This window comes from Bos taurus, chromosome 10 (genome assembly GCF_002263795.3).
Source record: "Bos taurus isolate L1 Dominette 01449 registration number 42190680 breed Hereford chromosome 10, ARS-UCD2.0, whole genome shotgun sequence".
NCBI lineage: Eukaryota > Metazoa > Chordata > Mammalia > Artiodactyla > Bovidae > Bos > Bos taurus.
In genome coordinates, this window is record NC_037337.1 from 23,014,149 (window position 1) to 23,030,049 (window position 15,901).

The window sequence follows — 15,901 nt, forward strand, 5'->3', positions numbered from 1 at the left end:
ATGAGTTTGTGCAAGATCCAGAAGATGGTGAAGGACAGGGAAGCCTGGCATGCTACAGTCCATGGGGTCGCAAAGAGTCAGATATGACTGAGTGACTGAACAACAACAAATAGATCCCGGGAAAAAAATTAGAAGTCACAGTCATCATAAAGCTGAAGTAGTGGTCTGTTAGACATGACATTGTTTATTTAGTCCAAAGAGCGGGAAAAGCTGGAAATGACTAATTAAGATTTTTACTCAGTTTTGTTCACATAGTCACTGACTAAAAGGATGTAAAGTATAAAAGGCTACAGCCCATGGGGTCGCACAGAATCAGACACAACTGAAGCAACCTAGCATGCAAAGAAGGATGTAATCTAATCGGAATTTGCTTCAAGTTCTCAGTCTGGAAACTTATGACTCAGAAATATTTCCAAATCATGGAAAAAGCACTTGAAAGGCAATGAGAAAGAGCATGAAATGTATTGAGCTCAAGATACTCGAATTCTCTTTCCACTTGTGTGTCTTCTGGTGCCACTGGAAAGAACCTGGTTTGTGGTGCTGGTCTGATTATCTTTTGTTGCTAATGAGTGACTTGATTTCAGGCTATACTCATATATTTCAGGATAGGTTTAGGATTAAGTGAGGTAGCATATTGTCTTAGGTTGACTTCCTTAACAAAGCCAAAGTTGGGATTTCTGACACCCATCTTATTTTGAGAAAAGCAAGTTAAGTGGGGAGGGGAAGAGGGTAAAAATGAATGTGGCTGAGCTGAACTCTTGATCCAGCCTGACTTCATGGGGGTCTCTGGAGCATGAAATGCCCCACAGAATTGATCCCTCCCACCTTGAGTCAAGGGGCCATACAGCTGATCTTAGAATAAGGCATTCATTGGAGCATGGGTATACTTTACTGGAGAATGGTGATGTTTATTGGTGTAGATCAGTTTTCTGGGAAAGAGGGCAGCTATGAGCCAAGCATAGCCAACATTTGCAGCAGCTGGGAATTGGGTCCACTGGCCTGGAAAAGGGGGTCTAGGTTGAGCACCAGCAGTGTCTACTACTAGCATGGAACTCTCTTGTCATGTGAGTGCATTCAATAAATGGTAGACTTGAAAATTATTGTATTTTAAAAGTTAATTTCTTTCTCTATTTCTTGAAAGTGAAAGTGAGTCACTCAGTCATGTCCAACTCTTTGTGACCTCATGGACTATACAGTCCATGAAATTCTCCAGGCCAGAATCTTCTTGTTAATTGGGAAAAGTGAAAAGTCAAAGTGTTAGCTGCTCAGTTGTGTCTGACTCTTTGCGACCCCTTGAACTGTATAGCCTGCCAGGCTCCTCTGTCCATGGAATTCTCCAGGTCAGAGTACTGGAGTGGGTAACCATTCCCTTCTCCAGGGGATCTTCCCAAGGTCTCCTAAATTGCAGGGATTGAACCCAAGTCTCCCAAATTGCAGGTGGATTCTTTACCATCTGAGCCACCAGGAAGCCCTTTCTATTTCTTACCAATCTGGAAAAATTAAATAATGTATGGTAAAGAACTTAAGAGAGAAAAATTTTAAAAAATATAAAGAATTATTATTCAAAGCTAAGACTCCAGATTTTTTGAGAGTAGTGACCAAGGAACCATTATATTATTCTCTTAGATCCTTTGGTCATTCTCCAAATATGCATTTCCATATGAGACCATAAAGCATGACATTCTGCCACAACTTTGGTTCCAGGTATAATGACTCTCATATTCACAGTTGATGACTTGGTGCTTCAAGGTATGGAAAGAGATACCATCTCTACTTATTAATGACTAGTGTTACTTTGTTCTTGGTTTATATTTAAGAATGAAGAACTGGGTAGTGGGATGGACTTCTTATGTCATTGTGTCCCTGTTCTCCACAAAGTTTCTTCCTGAATGGGATTCTTGGCCAGTAGTCTGGCCATGTGGACTTACCATGTTACTTGGCAGGCTTCTTTTAGGATGAATGAGCAGGGAACTGCTTATTAACTTGTTTCTTCCTCTCCTTTCCACCTAATATCAGTTTGAAGGTGGCTTAGCTCTGTTACTTCCCTGGTAGCTCAGACGGTAAAGCATCTGTCTACAATGCGGGAGACCTGGGTTCGATCCCTGGGTCAGGAAGATCCCCTGGAGAAGGAAATGGCAATCCACTCCAGTACTATTGCCTGGAAAATCCCATGGACAGAGGAGCCTGGTAGGCTACAGTCCATGGGGTTGCAAAGAGTTGGACACGACTGAGCAACTGCACTTCACTTAGCTCTGTTAAGTACTCACAGGAAAAAACAGCACTCCAGGTGTTTTATTTCAACTTTAGTGAACATCAGGTGCCCACATACAGGACAGCCTGCTATGCTTCTCACATGTAAGTCCAGCAGCAGGGAGACTAGTATAACTATTCCACAGAGTGACCTTCAGTTCGTCCCCATGTGCTGTCCCTCCTGCCCTCCATCACACTTATCCTTTCTCAGTCCAGAATCTCTACAGGTTCCTAAGGAGTAAGTTTCCTTCACTTGCATGTCCAATGAAATCTTCTCATAGTTCATTCTGGGCTGTGCTTTCTCCCTCTCTGTCTCACCCATCAGAATGCTCACATCTACTTTTTGTCTTATGGGAATTGTTGATATATTTCATCTTTTTATTTTTTTCACATTATGGATTTAGTATCATCCTGTTTATACTTGTAAATTTTATCCCAGTGGGAAGTTTGGTGAGAAAGGAGGAGAGTACATATGTTTGATCAGATATTTTGAATCATATAAAATTTCTTTTTTAATATAAATTTATTTATTTTAATTGGAGGTTAATTACAATATTGTATTGGTTTTGTCATACATTGACATGAATCTGTCCATGGGTGTACACGTGTTCCCCATCCTGAACCCCCCTCCCACCTCCCTCCCCATCCCATCCCTCTGGGTCATCCCAGTGCACCAGCCCCGAGCACTCTGTATCATGCATCGAACCTGGACTGGCGATTCATTTCACATATGATAATATACATGTTTCAATGCCATTCTCCCAAATCATCCCACCCTTGCCCTCTCCCACAGAGTCCAAAAGACTGTTCTATACATCTGTGTCTCTTTTGCTGTCTCGCATACAGGGTTATCATTATCATCTTTCTAAATTCCATATATATGCGTTAGTATACTGTATTGGTGTTTTTCTTTCTGGCTTACTTCACTCTGTATAATAGGCTCCAGTTTCATCCACCTCATTAGAACTGATTCAGATGTATTCTTTTTAATGGCTGAGTAATATTCCATTGTGTATATGTACCACAGCTTTCTTATCCATTCATCTGCTGATGGACATCTAGGTTGCTTCCATGTCCTGGCTATTATACACAGTGCTGCAATGAGCATTGGGGTACACGTGTCTCTTTCAATTCTAGTTTCCTCAGTGTGTATGCCCAGCAGTGGGATTGTTGGGTCATATGGCAGTTCTCTTTCCAGTTTTTTAAGGAATCTCCACACTGTTCTCCATAGTGGCTGTACTAGTTTGCATTCCCACCAACAGTGTAAGAGGTTCCCCTTTCTCCACACCCTCTCCAGCATTTATTGTTTGTAGACTTTTGGATTGCAGCCATTCTGACTGGCGTGAAATGGTACCTCATTGTGGTTTTGATTTGCATTTCTCTGATAATGAGTGATGTTGAGCATCTTTTCATGTGTTTGTTAGCCATCTGTATGTCTTTTTGGAGAAATGTCTGTTTAGTTCTTTGGCCCATTTTTTGATTGGGGTCGTTTATTTTTCTGGAATTGAGCTGCAGGAGTTGCTTGTATATTTTTGAGATTAGTTCTTTGTCAGTTGCTTCATTTGCTATTATTTTCTCCCATTCTGAAGGCTGTCTTTCCACCTTGCTTATAGTTTCCTTTGTTGTGCAAAAGCTTTTAATTTTAATTAGGTCCCATTTTTTAATTTTCATATAAACTTTCAAACTGACCATATGATTTGGTCTTACATGTGAAAGAAAATCTATCAACAGGATCAAGAAGTAAATAGAAGCACAAGGGAGAACTGATTTCAAACTGGTACAAGTCAACGGAGTGCTCAGAAAGAAGGAAGTTGTTTTGACCTTGTCAAAAGGACCCCAGCTGACCAGACTTTCATTTCAGCGGAGATTTCTCTGCTTAATTTTTTCAACATTAGGTTTCAGTGTTCTCTATGCTAAAATAAGTTGGGTAGGGAAGTCTTTCCCCTTTAGAGTTGCATCTTATTATTAGACCACAGAAGGAGTGCTCCTTGAATGACAGACCCTCTCTCCTACCTGCATGGGATGCTAATTGCTTTGCTGTGTTGAGTGTCTGTGTCAATTTACTGCTGTGTCCTCTGTACCTACAGAAGTTCTTCTCATTCCTGCTCTCCTGGCTTCACTCCTTCCCGCTTTATTGAGTTTATATAAGTGTGCTCTTCTTTTTCTCACAATTCTTTCCAGAATCATTTATACGTATGCTATATTTTCTTTACTGTTAGAATGTAGCTCAGGTTTCTCTGCAGATACTCCTCTGTTGACATTCTCCTTAGTGTGAGGTCCCCTTAATTTGGTACAGTATACCTGTCTGTTCTGACCATTGACAAGTGGAATGGGACTTTCCCTTTCTGCACATAAACATGTGGTGCCCAAGTCATTTTTTTTATGGCTTTAACAAGTATCAAAGTTGTTCACCTGAGACCGAGTCATATTTAGACTTTCTGTCTGACAAAGAAAATTGGTTTTTATTAATTTGCATTGATTAAATAATTAACATTACATGTTCCATTCTGATGTTAAGTAAAAGTCCCTGATCTAATTTACTCTTTCCTCTTTAGCACCAAAAGGAATAATCTCTCCCCATCCCATATCTGCTATGACACTCATATCCATCCTTCCTTTTGTGAATGTGATGCTCGCTGAACCACCTGAGTCCAGCAGGGAGCCCAATCACAAACTTTTAACATTTCTGTCACTTCATTGCATTATTTTTGTGTCTCCTACACAAGATTTGAATATTATTCAGATTGTCTCTGTATCTTAATAGGAAAATTTGCCTATTTATATTTGTGTTTACATGCATTTATTGTTCCAGCTAGTATTTTTAACTACTTGAAGCAGTGTCTTTGTTTGGACCAAAGTACAATAGACCAGGTGGATTATAAACAACATGGATTTATTTGTTTCTCACCATTCTGGAGGCTGGAAGTCTGAGATCAGGGTGCCAGCATGGTGAGTTTCTGGTGAGATCCCTTCTCTGGTTTACAGACTGCTCACTTCTCATTGTAGCTTCACATGGAGAGTAGAGAGAGAAACAGCCTGTCTTGCATCTCTTATAAAGGCACAAATCCCACAGCAAGGGCTCCACCCTAATTGCCTCTCAAAGACCCCACCTTCAAATGCAATGACATTGGGGGATTAGAGTTTCAACATATGAATTTCATAGCAAATAATGATGACATTTGAGATTATAGAACGCTCCCTTCTTGAAATTCTTTATTTAGATTTAGAGACTGAGCACTTTCTTGGTTCTCTTCCTGTTATCAGTTGCTCCTTCTCAGTCTCCTTTGAGGTTTTTCCTTCATCCCCCTGATCTCTAAACATTGGAATGCTCAAGAATTTATTCTTAGAACTCTTTACTTTCTACCAACAATTTATTTCCAGCTAATTGTATCCAGTCTCTTGGCTTTAAAAACTATTTAAATATCAGCATTTATATCTGAAACCCACCTGGCTCCTCTGATTTCTGAACTTGTATATTAAATGATCTATCTGACATCCCCATTGGGGCATCTTCTTGGTATATCTCTAGGTGATCTCCTGATTTCCACCACTCCAGCTACTTCACCCTCCATACCTCCCAGCTGCTTTTTGTGAATTCATCCTCATTTAGGCAAAAGGCAGCTCTGTCTATGAAATTCTCTAATCACCTTGGTCAGAAACCTTGAAGTTGCCCTTATCTCCTCAATTTTTCTCATATCGCCATTTGATCTGTTAGGAAAATCAATTAGCTCTTTCTTCAAAGCAGGCCCAGAATTGATCACTTTTCACTTCCAACTCTGCTCTTACCTGATCCAAGCCACTCTCATCTCTTGCCTGGGGGTGGCAATAATAACCCTACCTGATCTCTCTTCTTTCCTTCTTGCCCCTCTTCAGTCTGGTCTCCACCCAGTGGAGTGAGCTTTTGAGAACATAATTCAGATCATGTGGCTTCTGTGCTCACAACTCTCCAGTGGTTTTTCATCTCACTGAGATGAAAAGCAGATTCTTACTACAACCTGTAAGACTACTCCATCTGGTTCCCTGCCCCCTCTCTGACATGAGTCACTGTCTCCTCCTTACTCTCTCCACCTTCACCACATTTGATGTTGCTCTGACATGGCAATTGCTTTCCAGCCCTGGGGTCTCTGCAGCTCTTCTTCCTGTACCTTGAGTGCTTTTCCTCCAGGTAGCCACCTAGCTTATTCTTTCACTTCATTCTGGCCTCTGCTCAGGAGACAAGCTTGAAACATTTATTGTGGCACTTGAGGGTGGTAATAGTTGGAAAAAAGAAATACAAAGTGTTTCTCAGAAAATGAATTCAAAAGCTGTATTGCAAATCTATTCTACATTAATCCCCCTACATACAAATGAGTTCCATTCTGAGAGCGTGTGCACAACTCCAATTTGTTTTTAAGTCCAACAAAGCTAGCTTTGTCCAACTAAGCAATTGATTATATAGTACTGTACTGTAATAGGTTTGTAATACTTTTCACACAAATAAACATAAAAGACAAATACAAAAATAAAGAAAACAAAATAAAATTACAGTACCTTGAAAATTACACCAGATATGTGAACTGACTTAAGTGACTGGACATGATAATGCATGTTTGCATCTTTGAAAGTTTGAAACTTGAAGGTTCGTATAAAGGAGACTTAATTATTATGAAGCAGGGTGTTAGCATCAATAGGTCATCAGGATGTATAACTGAGTTCCATAACTCAAGTTGTAATCTGTATACTATTACATATAGAGAGGAGAGATAGGTTAATAATATATTCATATGTCCTTTAAAATTTTGAAATGCATGGTATAATAGAACACCTTACCTCATATCTCCCAAATTACTTCCACTTGTCTGTCCATCTCCTACTCTTATTTTCGTCTAGAAAGTGTCTCTAGTTTTTAGTCTACTCCCAACCCAATATCTCTACATAACCTCTGATAATATTCCTTTCTATCATTTCCAGGAAAAAGACAAAGCGATTTTGTTCTCATTTATTTTTTGTCTGACTGTTCTCTGTTATAAGAAATGTCTCCTTATTTCTGGATCCATGTTGTACTATCTCATGTATCACTTTATATATGAACACACACACATACACACATGTCCTTGTCTTTCCTATTATACTGCAACGTCTTGTAAGTAGACAAAGCTGAATTCAGTGTTTAAGTTTCAAAGACTTAGAAAAAGATCTCACTCATAGAAAACCTTTGATGATTTGTTGTGGACTTATTTTGAAATAGATTGGAAAAATCACATTCAACTTTGAAGATGCAATTTGACAAAGTAGATTAAGATAGTAGTCTCCATTAACTGACATTTGAAGAAGGAATAAGTTTACTTAAAAAATCCCCACCCAAGCTGACAGGTCTTTTGTTCCTGATAATTTGTAAATGGTCCTCAGGAGAGAATGGAGGGCTAGAGGCTGCTGATGAGCTGCTGCTGCTGCTGCTAAGTCGCTTCAGTTGTGTCCGACTGTGTGTGACCCCAGAGACGGCAGCCCACCAGGCTCCCCTGTCCCTGGGATTCTCGAGACAAGAATACTGGAATGGATTGCCATTTCCTTCTCCAATGCATGAATGTGAAAAGTCAAAGTGAAGTTGTTCAGTCGTGTCCGACTCTTAGTGACCTCATGGACTGCAGCCTACCACGCTTCTCCGTCCATGGGATTTTCCAGGCAAGAGTACTGGACTCTAAGCTACTCCAAATGATGAAATTTTTTCTCAACGTTTGAGATGAGTCTTGGTAAACATTAGGGTTTCTGGCAGTTAGGAAAACATCTGAACTAGTCATATGGGGAACAGGGGCATCTCCATATACTCATCTGTGAGGAAGATCTGTTGCTTTAAGTGGTGTAAAGAGATGATTCCCCAGCAGAACTGAGCATCAGATTAGGGCTATGGTAAAATTAAAAGTTCAAGAAGAAATCGCATGCTTTATCTATCTAGAGTTTTGATACTCATGACTAAAAATTCTAAAATATGAGCCTTACTGTCATTTCACAATTATTCCAATGATTTCTACCTTCTATTACACCTCCATTTCTCTCAAAGACAAAAAAAAATAATAAGAAGAAAGGAGATGAGAAGATGAAACAGAAGAGAAGTAGTGCACAGAAAAGAGAGAAAAGAAAAGAGAGACTGGGGAGAAAGAAATAGGAGACAGCTACTTGAATTGTGGCCCCTACTTCATAGTTAGAGCAGAATCAGTGTGATGTACTTGCAAGGTGAGTGGGGAAAGTGCTGGAGAGGAGCAGAAGGGAGGTGGAATTGAAGTCAGGTGGCCATCATGTACATGTCCTGCTTCTCTTCCATCGGTCAAAATCTTGTTGGAGACACTGTATTTTTTCATGACAATTATGTCTGAGGTTTACATAATTCTCCTAATTTTATTTAATTGTATTTATTTCTTCAAGAGGATTCAATAAATAAGCAGCACATTCAGTGAGATGTTCCTTCTTTGTGAGAGCTTCCTTGTAAATGAATTCTCAATCATTGAAAATTTTGTGTACTGATTCTTGGCTAGAGAAATTGGGTCACTGATCCTGATTATTTTTTCAGACTTTATTTTCCCCAGATGAAGCCCTTATTTTTCCCTGAAGTATCCTTTCCCTTTCTTTACTCCTTTCTGACATGTCTGATTGCTGGGGCACTTTAAGTGGAGGCAATGCTGTGAGAGTGAAAAGCCTAGATATTTCTGTTCCCATGATCAGCAATGTCTTAAGCATTAGGGCACTGGTCTCAGCAGCAATGCCAGTACCTTGCTGAAAAACTAGCAAAACACGTCTTTACTCTCTGATCTCGTTGTACTCCTCTCCATTTAGGACAGATGGGACTCAACCTGCTACTTTCTTCTCAGCTATTTTGTGGCTAGAGAAAAGACTTTCTCAAAAGAACTAGCTTCCTTAGAGGTCCACTGATCTCTGCATACCGTTTTCTGCTCTTTATCCTGGAGTTCCTTGCTATGGACCCTAGATTTATTATGAGCCCCAATGGAATAACTCACTTGAGCTCTGTTGGCACAGCGTTGGCTAGCTTCAACAGAAAGCTCCTTGGCTAAACACAGGGGATCAGGAACATTTTAAATCTACCCTCTTTCTAGAATTGCCTTCTTTTTATTTAAAATGATTGTACTTTGTTAATGAAATATTTAAAAAAAGACTGTATATTTAAAATTCTAAAGGCCGATTCCTGGTGTGAGGAAGGTCAGAATCAATGATGCTGAATGGAAAATAACTCGGTATGGTAATGTTTAAGCATTTCATTAGCAAACCTATCAGATCAGATCAGATCAGATCACTCAGTCGTGTCCTACTCTGTGACCCTATGAATCGCAGCACGCCAGGCCTCCCTGTCCATCAACAACTCCCGGAGTTCACTCAGACTCACGTCCATCGAGTCAGTGATGCCATCCAGCCATCTCATCTTCTGTCGTCCCCTTCTCCTCTTGCCCCCAATCCCTCCCAGCATCAGAGTCTTTTCCAATGAGTCAATTCTTCACATGAGGTGGTCAAAGTACTGGAGTTTCAGCTTTAGCATCATTCCTTCCAAAGAAATCCCAGGGCTGATCTCCTTCAGAATGGACTGGTTGGATTTCCTTTCAGTCCAAGGGACTCTCAAGAGTCTTCTCCAACACCACAGTTCAAAAGCATCAATTCTTCGGCGCTCAGCCTTCTTCACAGTCCAACTCTCACATCCATACATGACCACAGGAAAAACCATAGCCTTGACTAGATGAACCTTTGTTGGCAAAGTAATGTCTCTGCTTTTGAATGTGCTATCTAGGTTGGTCATAATTTTCCTTCCAAGGAATAAGCGTCTTTTAATTTCATGGCTGCAGTCACCATCTGCAGTGATTTTTGAGCCCAGAAAAATAAAGCCTGACACTGTTTCCACTGTTTCCCCATCCATTTCCCATGAAGTGATGGGACCAGATGCCATGATCTTCGTTTTCTGAATGTGGAGCTTTAAGCCAACTTTTTCACTCTCCACTTTCACTTTCATCAAGAGGCTTTTGAGTTCCTCTTCACTTTCTGCCATAAGGGTGGTGTCATCTGCATATCTGAAGTTATTGATATTTCTCCCGGCAATCTTGATTCCAGCTTGTGTTTCTTCCAGTCCAGCGTTTCTCATGATGTACTCTGCATATAAGTTAAATAAGCAGGGTGACAACATACAGCCTTGATGTACTCCTTTTCCTATTTGGAACCAGTCTGTTGTTCATGTCCAGTTCTAACTGTTGCTTCCTGACCTGCATATAGGTTTCTCAAGAGGCAGGTCAGGTGCTCTGGTATTCCCATCTCTTTCAGAATTTTCCACAGTTTCTTGTGATCCACACAGTCAAAGGCTTTGGCATAGTCAATAAAGCAGAAATAGATGTTTTTCTCGAACTCTCTTGCTTTTTAATGATCCAGTGGATGTTGGCAATTTTATCTCTGGTTCCTCTGCCTTTTCTAAAACCAGCTTGAACATCAGGAAGTTCACGGTTCATGTATTGTTGAGGCCCGGCTTGGAGAATTTTGAGCATTACTTTACTAGCATGTGAGATGAGTGCAACTGGGCGGTTGTTTCATCATTCTTTGGCATTGCCTTTCTTCAGGATTGGAATGAAAACTGACCTTTTTCAGTCTTGTGGCCACTGCTGAGTTTTCCAAATTTGCTGGCATATTCAGTGTAGCACTTTCACAGCATCATCTTTCAGGATTTGAAAGAGCTCCACTGGAATTCCATCACCTCCACTAGCTTTGTTCGTAATGATGCTTTCTAAGGCGCACTTGACTTCACATTCTAGGGTGTCTGGCTCTAGGTGAGAGATCACACCATCTGGGTCGTGAAGATCTTTTTGGTACAATTCTTCTGTGTATTCTTGCCACCTCTTCTTAATATCTTCTGCTTCTGTTAGGTCCATCCCATTTCTGTCATTTATCGAGCCGATCTTTTCATGAAATGTTCCCTTGGTATCTCTAATTTCCTTGAAGAGATCTCTAGTCTTTCCCATTCTATTGTTTTCCTCTATTTCTTTGCATTGATCACTGAGGAAGGCTTTCTTATCTCTTCTTGCTGTTCTTTGGAACTCTGCATTCAGATGTTTATATCTTCCTTTTCTCCTTTACTTTTTTCTTCTCTTATTTTCACAGCTATTTGTAAGGCCTCCCCAGACAGCCATTTTGCTTTTTTGCTTTTCCATGGGGATGGTCTTGATCCCTGTCTCCTGTACAATGTCATGAACCTCTGTCCACAGTTCATCAGGCACTTTATCTATCAGATCTAAACCCTTAAATCTATTTCTCACTTCCACTGTATAATCATAAGGGATTTGATTTAGGTCATACCTGAATGGTCTATTGGTTTTCCCTCCTTTCTTCAATTTAAGTTTGAATTTGGCAATAAGGAGTTCATGATCTGAGCCACAGTCAGCTCCTGATCTTGTTTTTGCTGACTGTATAGAGCTTCTCCATCTTTGGCTGCAAAGAACATAATCAATCTGATTTTGGTGTTGACCATCTGGTGATGTCCATGTGTAGAGTCTTCTCTTGTGTTGTTGGAAGAAGGTCTTTGCTATGACCAGTGCGTTTTCTTGGCAAAACTCTATTAGCCTTTGCCCTGCTTCATTCCATATTCCAAGCCCAAATTTGCCTGTTACTCCAGGTGTTTCTTGACTTCCTACTTTTGCATTCCAGTCCCCTGTAATGAAAAGAACATCTTTTTGGGGGTGTTAGTTCTAAAAGATCTTGTAGGTCTTCATAGAACCGTTCAACTTTAGCTTCTTCAGCGTTACTGGTTGGGGCATAGACTTGGATTACTGTGATGTTGAATGGTTTGCCCTGGAAACGAACAGAGATCATTCTGTCGTTTTTGAGATTGCATCCAAGTATTGCATTTCAGACTCTTTTGTTGATCATGATGGCTATTCCATTTCTTCTAAGGGATTCCTGCTCACAGTAGTAGATATAATGGTTAAATTCACCCATTCCAGTCCATTTTATTTTGCTGATTCCTAGAATATCAAGGTTCACTCTTGCCATCTCCTGTTTGACAACTTCCAATTTGCCTTGATTCATGGACCTGACATTCCAGGTTCCTATGCAATATTGCTCTTTACAGCATCAGACCTTGCTTCTATCACCAGTCACATCTATTAGTGGGTATTGTTTTTGTTTTGGCTCCATCCCTTCATTCTTTCTGGAGTTATTTCTCCACTGATCTCCAGTAGCATATTGGGCACCTACCGACCTGGGGAGTTCCTCTTTCAGTATCCTATCATTTTGCCTTTTCATACTGTTCATGGGATTCTCAAGGAAAGAATACCGAAGTGGTTTGCCATTCCCTTCTCCAGTGGACCACATTCTGTCAAAACTCTCGACCATGTCCTGCCCGTCCTGGGTGGCCCCACACGGCATGGCCTTAGTTTCATTGAGTTAAAGAAGGCTGTGATCCATGTGATTAGATTGACTAGTTTTCTGTGATTATGTTTTCAGTGTGTCTGCCCTCTGATGCCCTCTCGCAACACCTACCATTTTACTTGGGTTTCTCCTACCTTGAACATGAGGTATCTCTTTATGGCTGCTCCAGCAAAGCGTGTTCACTGCTCCTTGTGTTGGACGAGGGGTATCTCCTCACCACCACCCCTCCTGACCTTGAACGTGGAGTAGCTCCTCTTGGCCCTCTTGCACCCATGCAGCTACTGCTCCTTGGACATGGGATTGCTCCTCTTGGCGGCTCCCCCTGCCCTCGGGTGTGGGGTAGATCCTCCCGGCCACTGCCTGGAACGTGGGGTAGCGCCTCTGTAAAAAAGAACACATTTGAGTCAGTTCTAATGAGGTGGATGAACTTAAAATCTATTGCACAGGGTAAAGTAAGCCAGAACGAGAAAGACAAATATCATGTATTAATGCATCCATATGGAATCTAGAAATATGGCGATGATGAACCTATTTGCAGGGCAGCAAAGAGACACAGACATAAAGAACAGACTTTTGGTCACAGTGAGGAAGGGAGAGCGTGGAAAGACTTGAGAGAGTAGTACTGAAATATATACATTACTATATGTAAAATAGATAGCCAGTGGGAATTTGCTGTATGATGCAGGGAACTCAAAGCCAGTGCTCTGTAACACGCTAAAAGGCTGGAATGGGGGAGAGGGTGGGAGTGAGGTTTAAGAGGGAGGGGACGTGTGTATGCCTGTGGCTGATTCATGTTGATGTATGGCAGAAACCATCGCTAGAGTATAAAGTAATTATCCTTCAACCAAAAATAAAAAAAATAAAGTATATATTCAACAAGGACCCACTGTAGCACACAGGGAAAACTGCTCAGTGTTCTGTAATAACCTAAGTGGGAAAAGATTTGAAAAAGAATAGATACATGTTTATGTATAACTGAAAGACTTCCTGGTGGCTCAGATGGTAAAGCATCTGCCTATAGTGGGAGACCTGGGTTCAATCCCTGGGTTGGGAAGATCTCCTGGAGAAGGAAATAGCAACCCACTCCAGTATTCTTGCCTGGAAAATCCCATGGATGGAGGAGCCTAGTAGGCTACAGTCCATGGGGTCGAAAAGAGTCGGAAACGACTGAGCGACTTCACTTTCACTATGTATAACTGAATCACTTTGCTGTATACTTGAAACTAACATAACACTGCCAATCAACTATACTCCAATATAAAATAAAAATTAAAAAAAAAACTGTAGTTCTATTAGAAGTAGTAGAAAATCGAGCATTCTATAGGCAAATAGCAGTTTCTGCTGTACTGTCAATTTAGGTTATATTGGAGAAGGCAATGGCACCCCACTCCAGTACTCTTGCCTGGAAAATCCCATGGACACAGGAGCCTGGTAGGCTGCAGTCCATGGGGTCACTCAGAGTCAGACACGACTGAGCGGCTTCACTTTCACTCTTCACTTTCATGCATTGGAGAAGGAAATGGCAACCCACTCCAGTGTTCTTGCCTTGAGAATCCCAGGGACAGGGGTGCCTGGTGGGCTGCTGTCTAGGGGGTCGCACACAGTCGGACACGACTGAAGCGACTTAGCAGCAGCAGCAAGACTCGTAGTTTTTTTGTTTGTTTGTTTGTTTGGTGATATTCAGTTTTGAGATACTGTATTCAGTCTACTTCCAGGTTCTGTTGACTTTGCTTCCTAAAAGTCCTCCAGAAGATATCACAATCCCCACAACCCAATTAACCTCCACAATCCTCATTAAAAATCCATCTCAGTCTCTTGCTCAACACTTGACACACCCCATCACTCTTCCATGTAGTCCCTTTTCCATGGTGAGAGCGATTTTGCCAGAGTGCAGATGTTAGCATGCCAGTCACCTGGATCCCCACTTGCTCTTAGGATAAAGAAGAGCTGCCTCTCCAGCTTCATTTCATTATGTGTACCTAATCTCTCCGTCTCTGTCTCTCCCTCTCTCTTCAACAATACTAAGTTTGTCAAAGGCACTACTTTCCTCTTATATAACCCATTCATAGAAATCTTAGGTGATTTTCTTATTTTTTTTCTCTTCCTAAAATTCTTTTCCTTGCTTCAAAAGAGTTAAAAAAAATAGTAAATGCCTACTCATTCTTGTATACTTGTCCAAGAGTCAGTAGCTAAGGAAAGCTTAGTGGGTATTTTTAGAATTATAGACCTCTGCATTTTCAGGTTTGTAACTTATTTTTATTTCTTTCATTATTTGTTTAAGGTCTATTTTCAATCCTACTCTGTGATCTCCTTAATGATAGTGTCCATATCTGTGTTTTTCATTCTTGAAAACTCAGCATCAGTGTATCTGAGGCATTTGCTGTTGTTGTTTAGTTGCTAAACTCTTTGTGTCCAGCTCTTTGTGACCTCATGGACTGTAACCTGCAAGACTCCTCTCCCCATTGGATTTCCAGGTGAGAATACTGGAGTGGGTTGCCATTTCCTCCTCCAGGGGGTCTTCCTGACCCAGGGATCAAATCCACATCTCCTACATTGGGAGGTGGATTCTTTACCATTGAGCTACCTGGGAAGTATCTTTGGCATTAGCATCATTCAATTTCCTTCTTCTTTTCTATCCATTAATGTGTTCTTTATTTTGAAAGTGAAAGTGGAGTCGCTCAGTCGTGTCCAACTCTTTGTGACCCGGTGGACTATAGCCTACCAGGCTTCTCCATCCATGGGATTCTGCAGGCAAGAATACTGGAGTGGGTTACCATTTCCTTCTCTAGGGGATCTTCCCCGACCAGGGATTGAACCCGGGTCTCCCGCATTGGAGGCAGACGCTTTAACCTCTGAGCCACCAGGGAAGTTCTTTATTTTGCTGCTGCTGCTGCTGCTGCTAAGTCGCTTCAGTCGTGTCCGACTCCGTGAGATCCCATAGACAGCAGCCCACAGCTATGATAATATTTAGTGAAAAAAGTAATCTTTAAAGGTTTATGGATAGATTCTTGGAGTATAGTGGGGATTGGCAAAGGATAGCCACAGGGCAAAGTAGCTCGATATTTATGTTTATAAATAAAGTTTTATTGGAAGACAGCCATGCTCATTTATTTATGCATTGACCATGGATGCTTTGTGCTATACCAGCACAGTTGTAGCAGAGACTGTACGGCTACAAAACCTAGACTATTTACTATTTGACCCTTTATAGACAAAAATGTCTGCCAACCTACAGGGTGTAGGAATTACATTAGAATTTCTCGAT

General features: G+C 41.0%; 1 protein-coding gene and 1 non-coding gene across 2 annotated transcripts in view; both read right to left on the reverse strand.

The window, feature by feature from the left end:
- Positions 1-15,901, reverse strand: part of LOC100336282 (T cell receptor alpha chain MC.7.G5) — a gene marked incomplete in the record, with an annotated part of 1,089,855 nt that overhangs the window by 751,034 nt on the left and 322,920 nt on the right.
- Positions 15,432-15,503, reverse strand: TRNAW-CCA (transfer RNA tryptophan (anticodon CCA)). The gene has a single exon. It is a non-coding gene; the product is annotated as a tRNA-Trp (tRNA).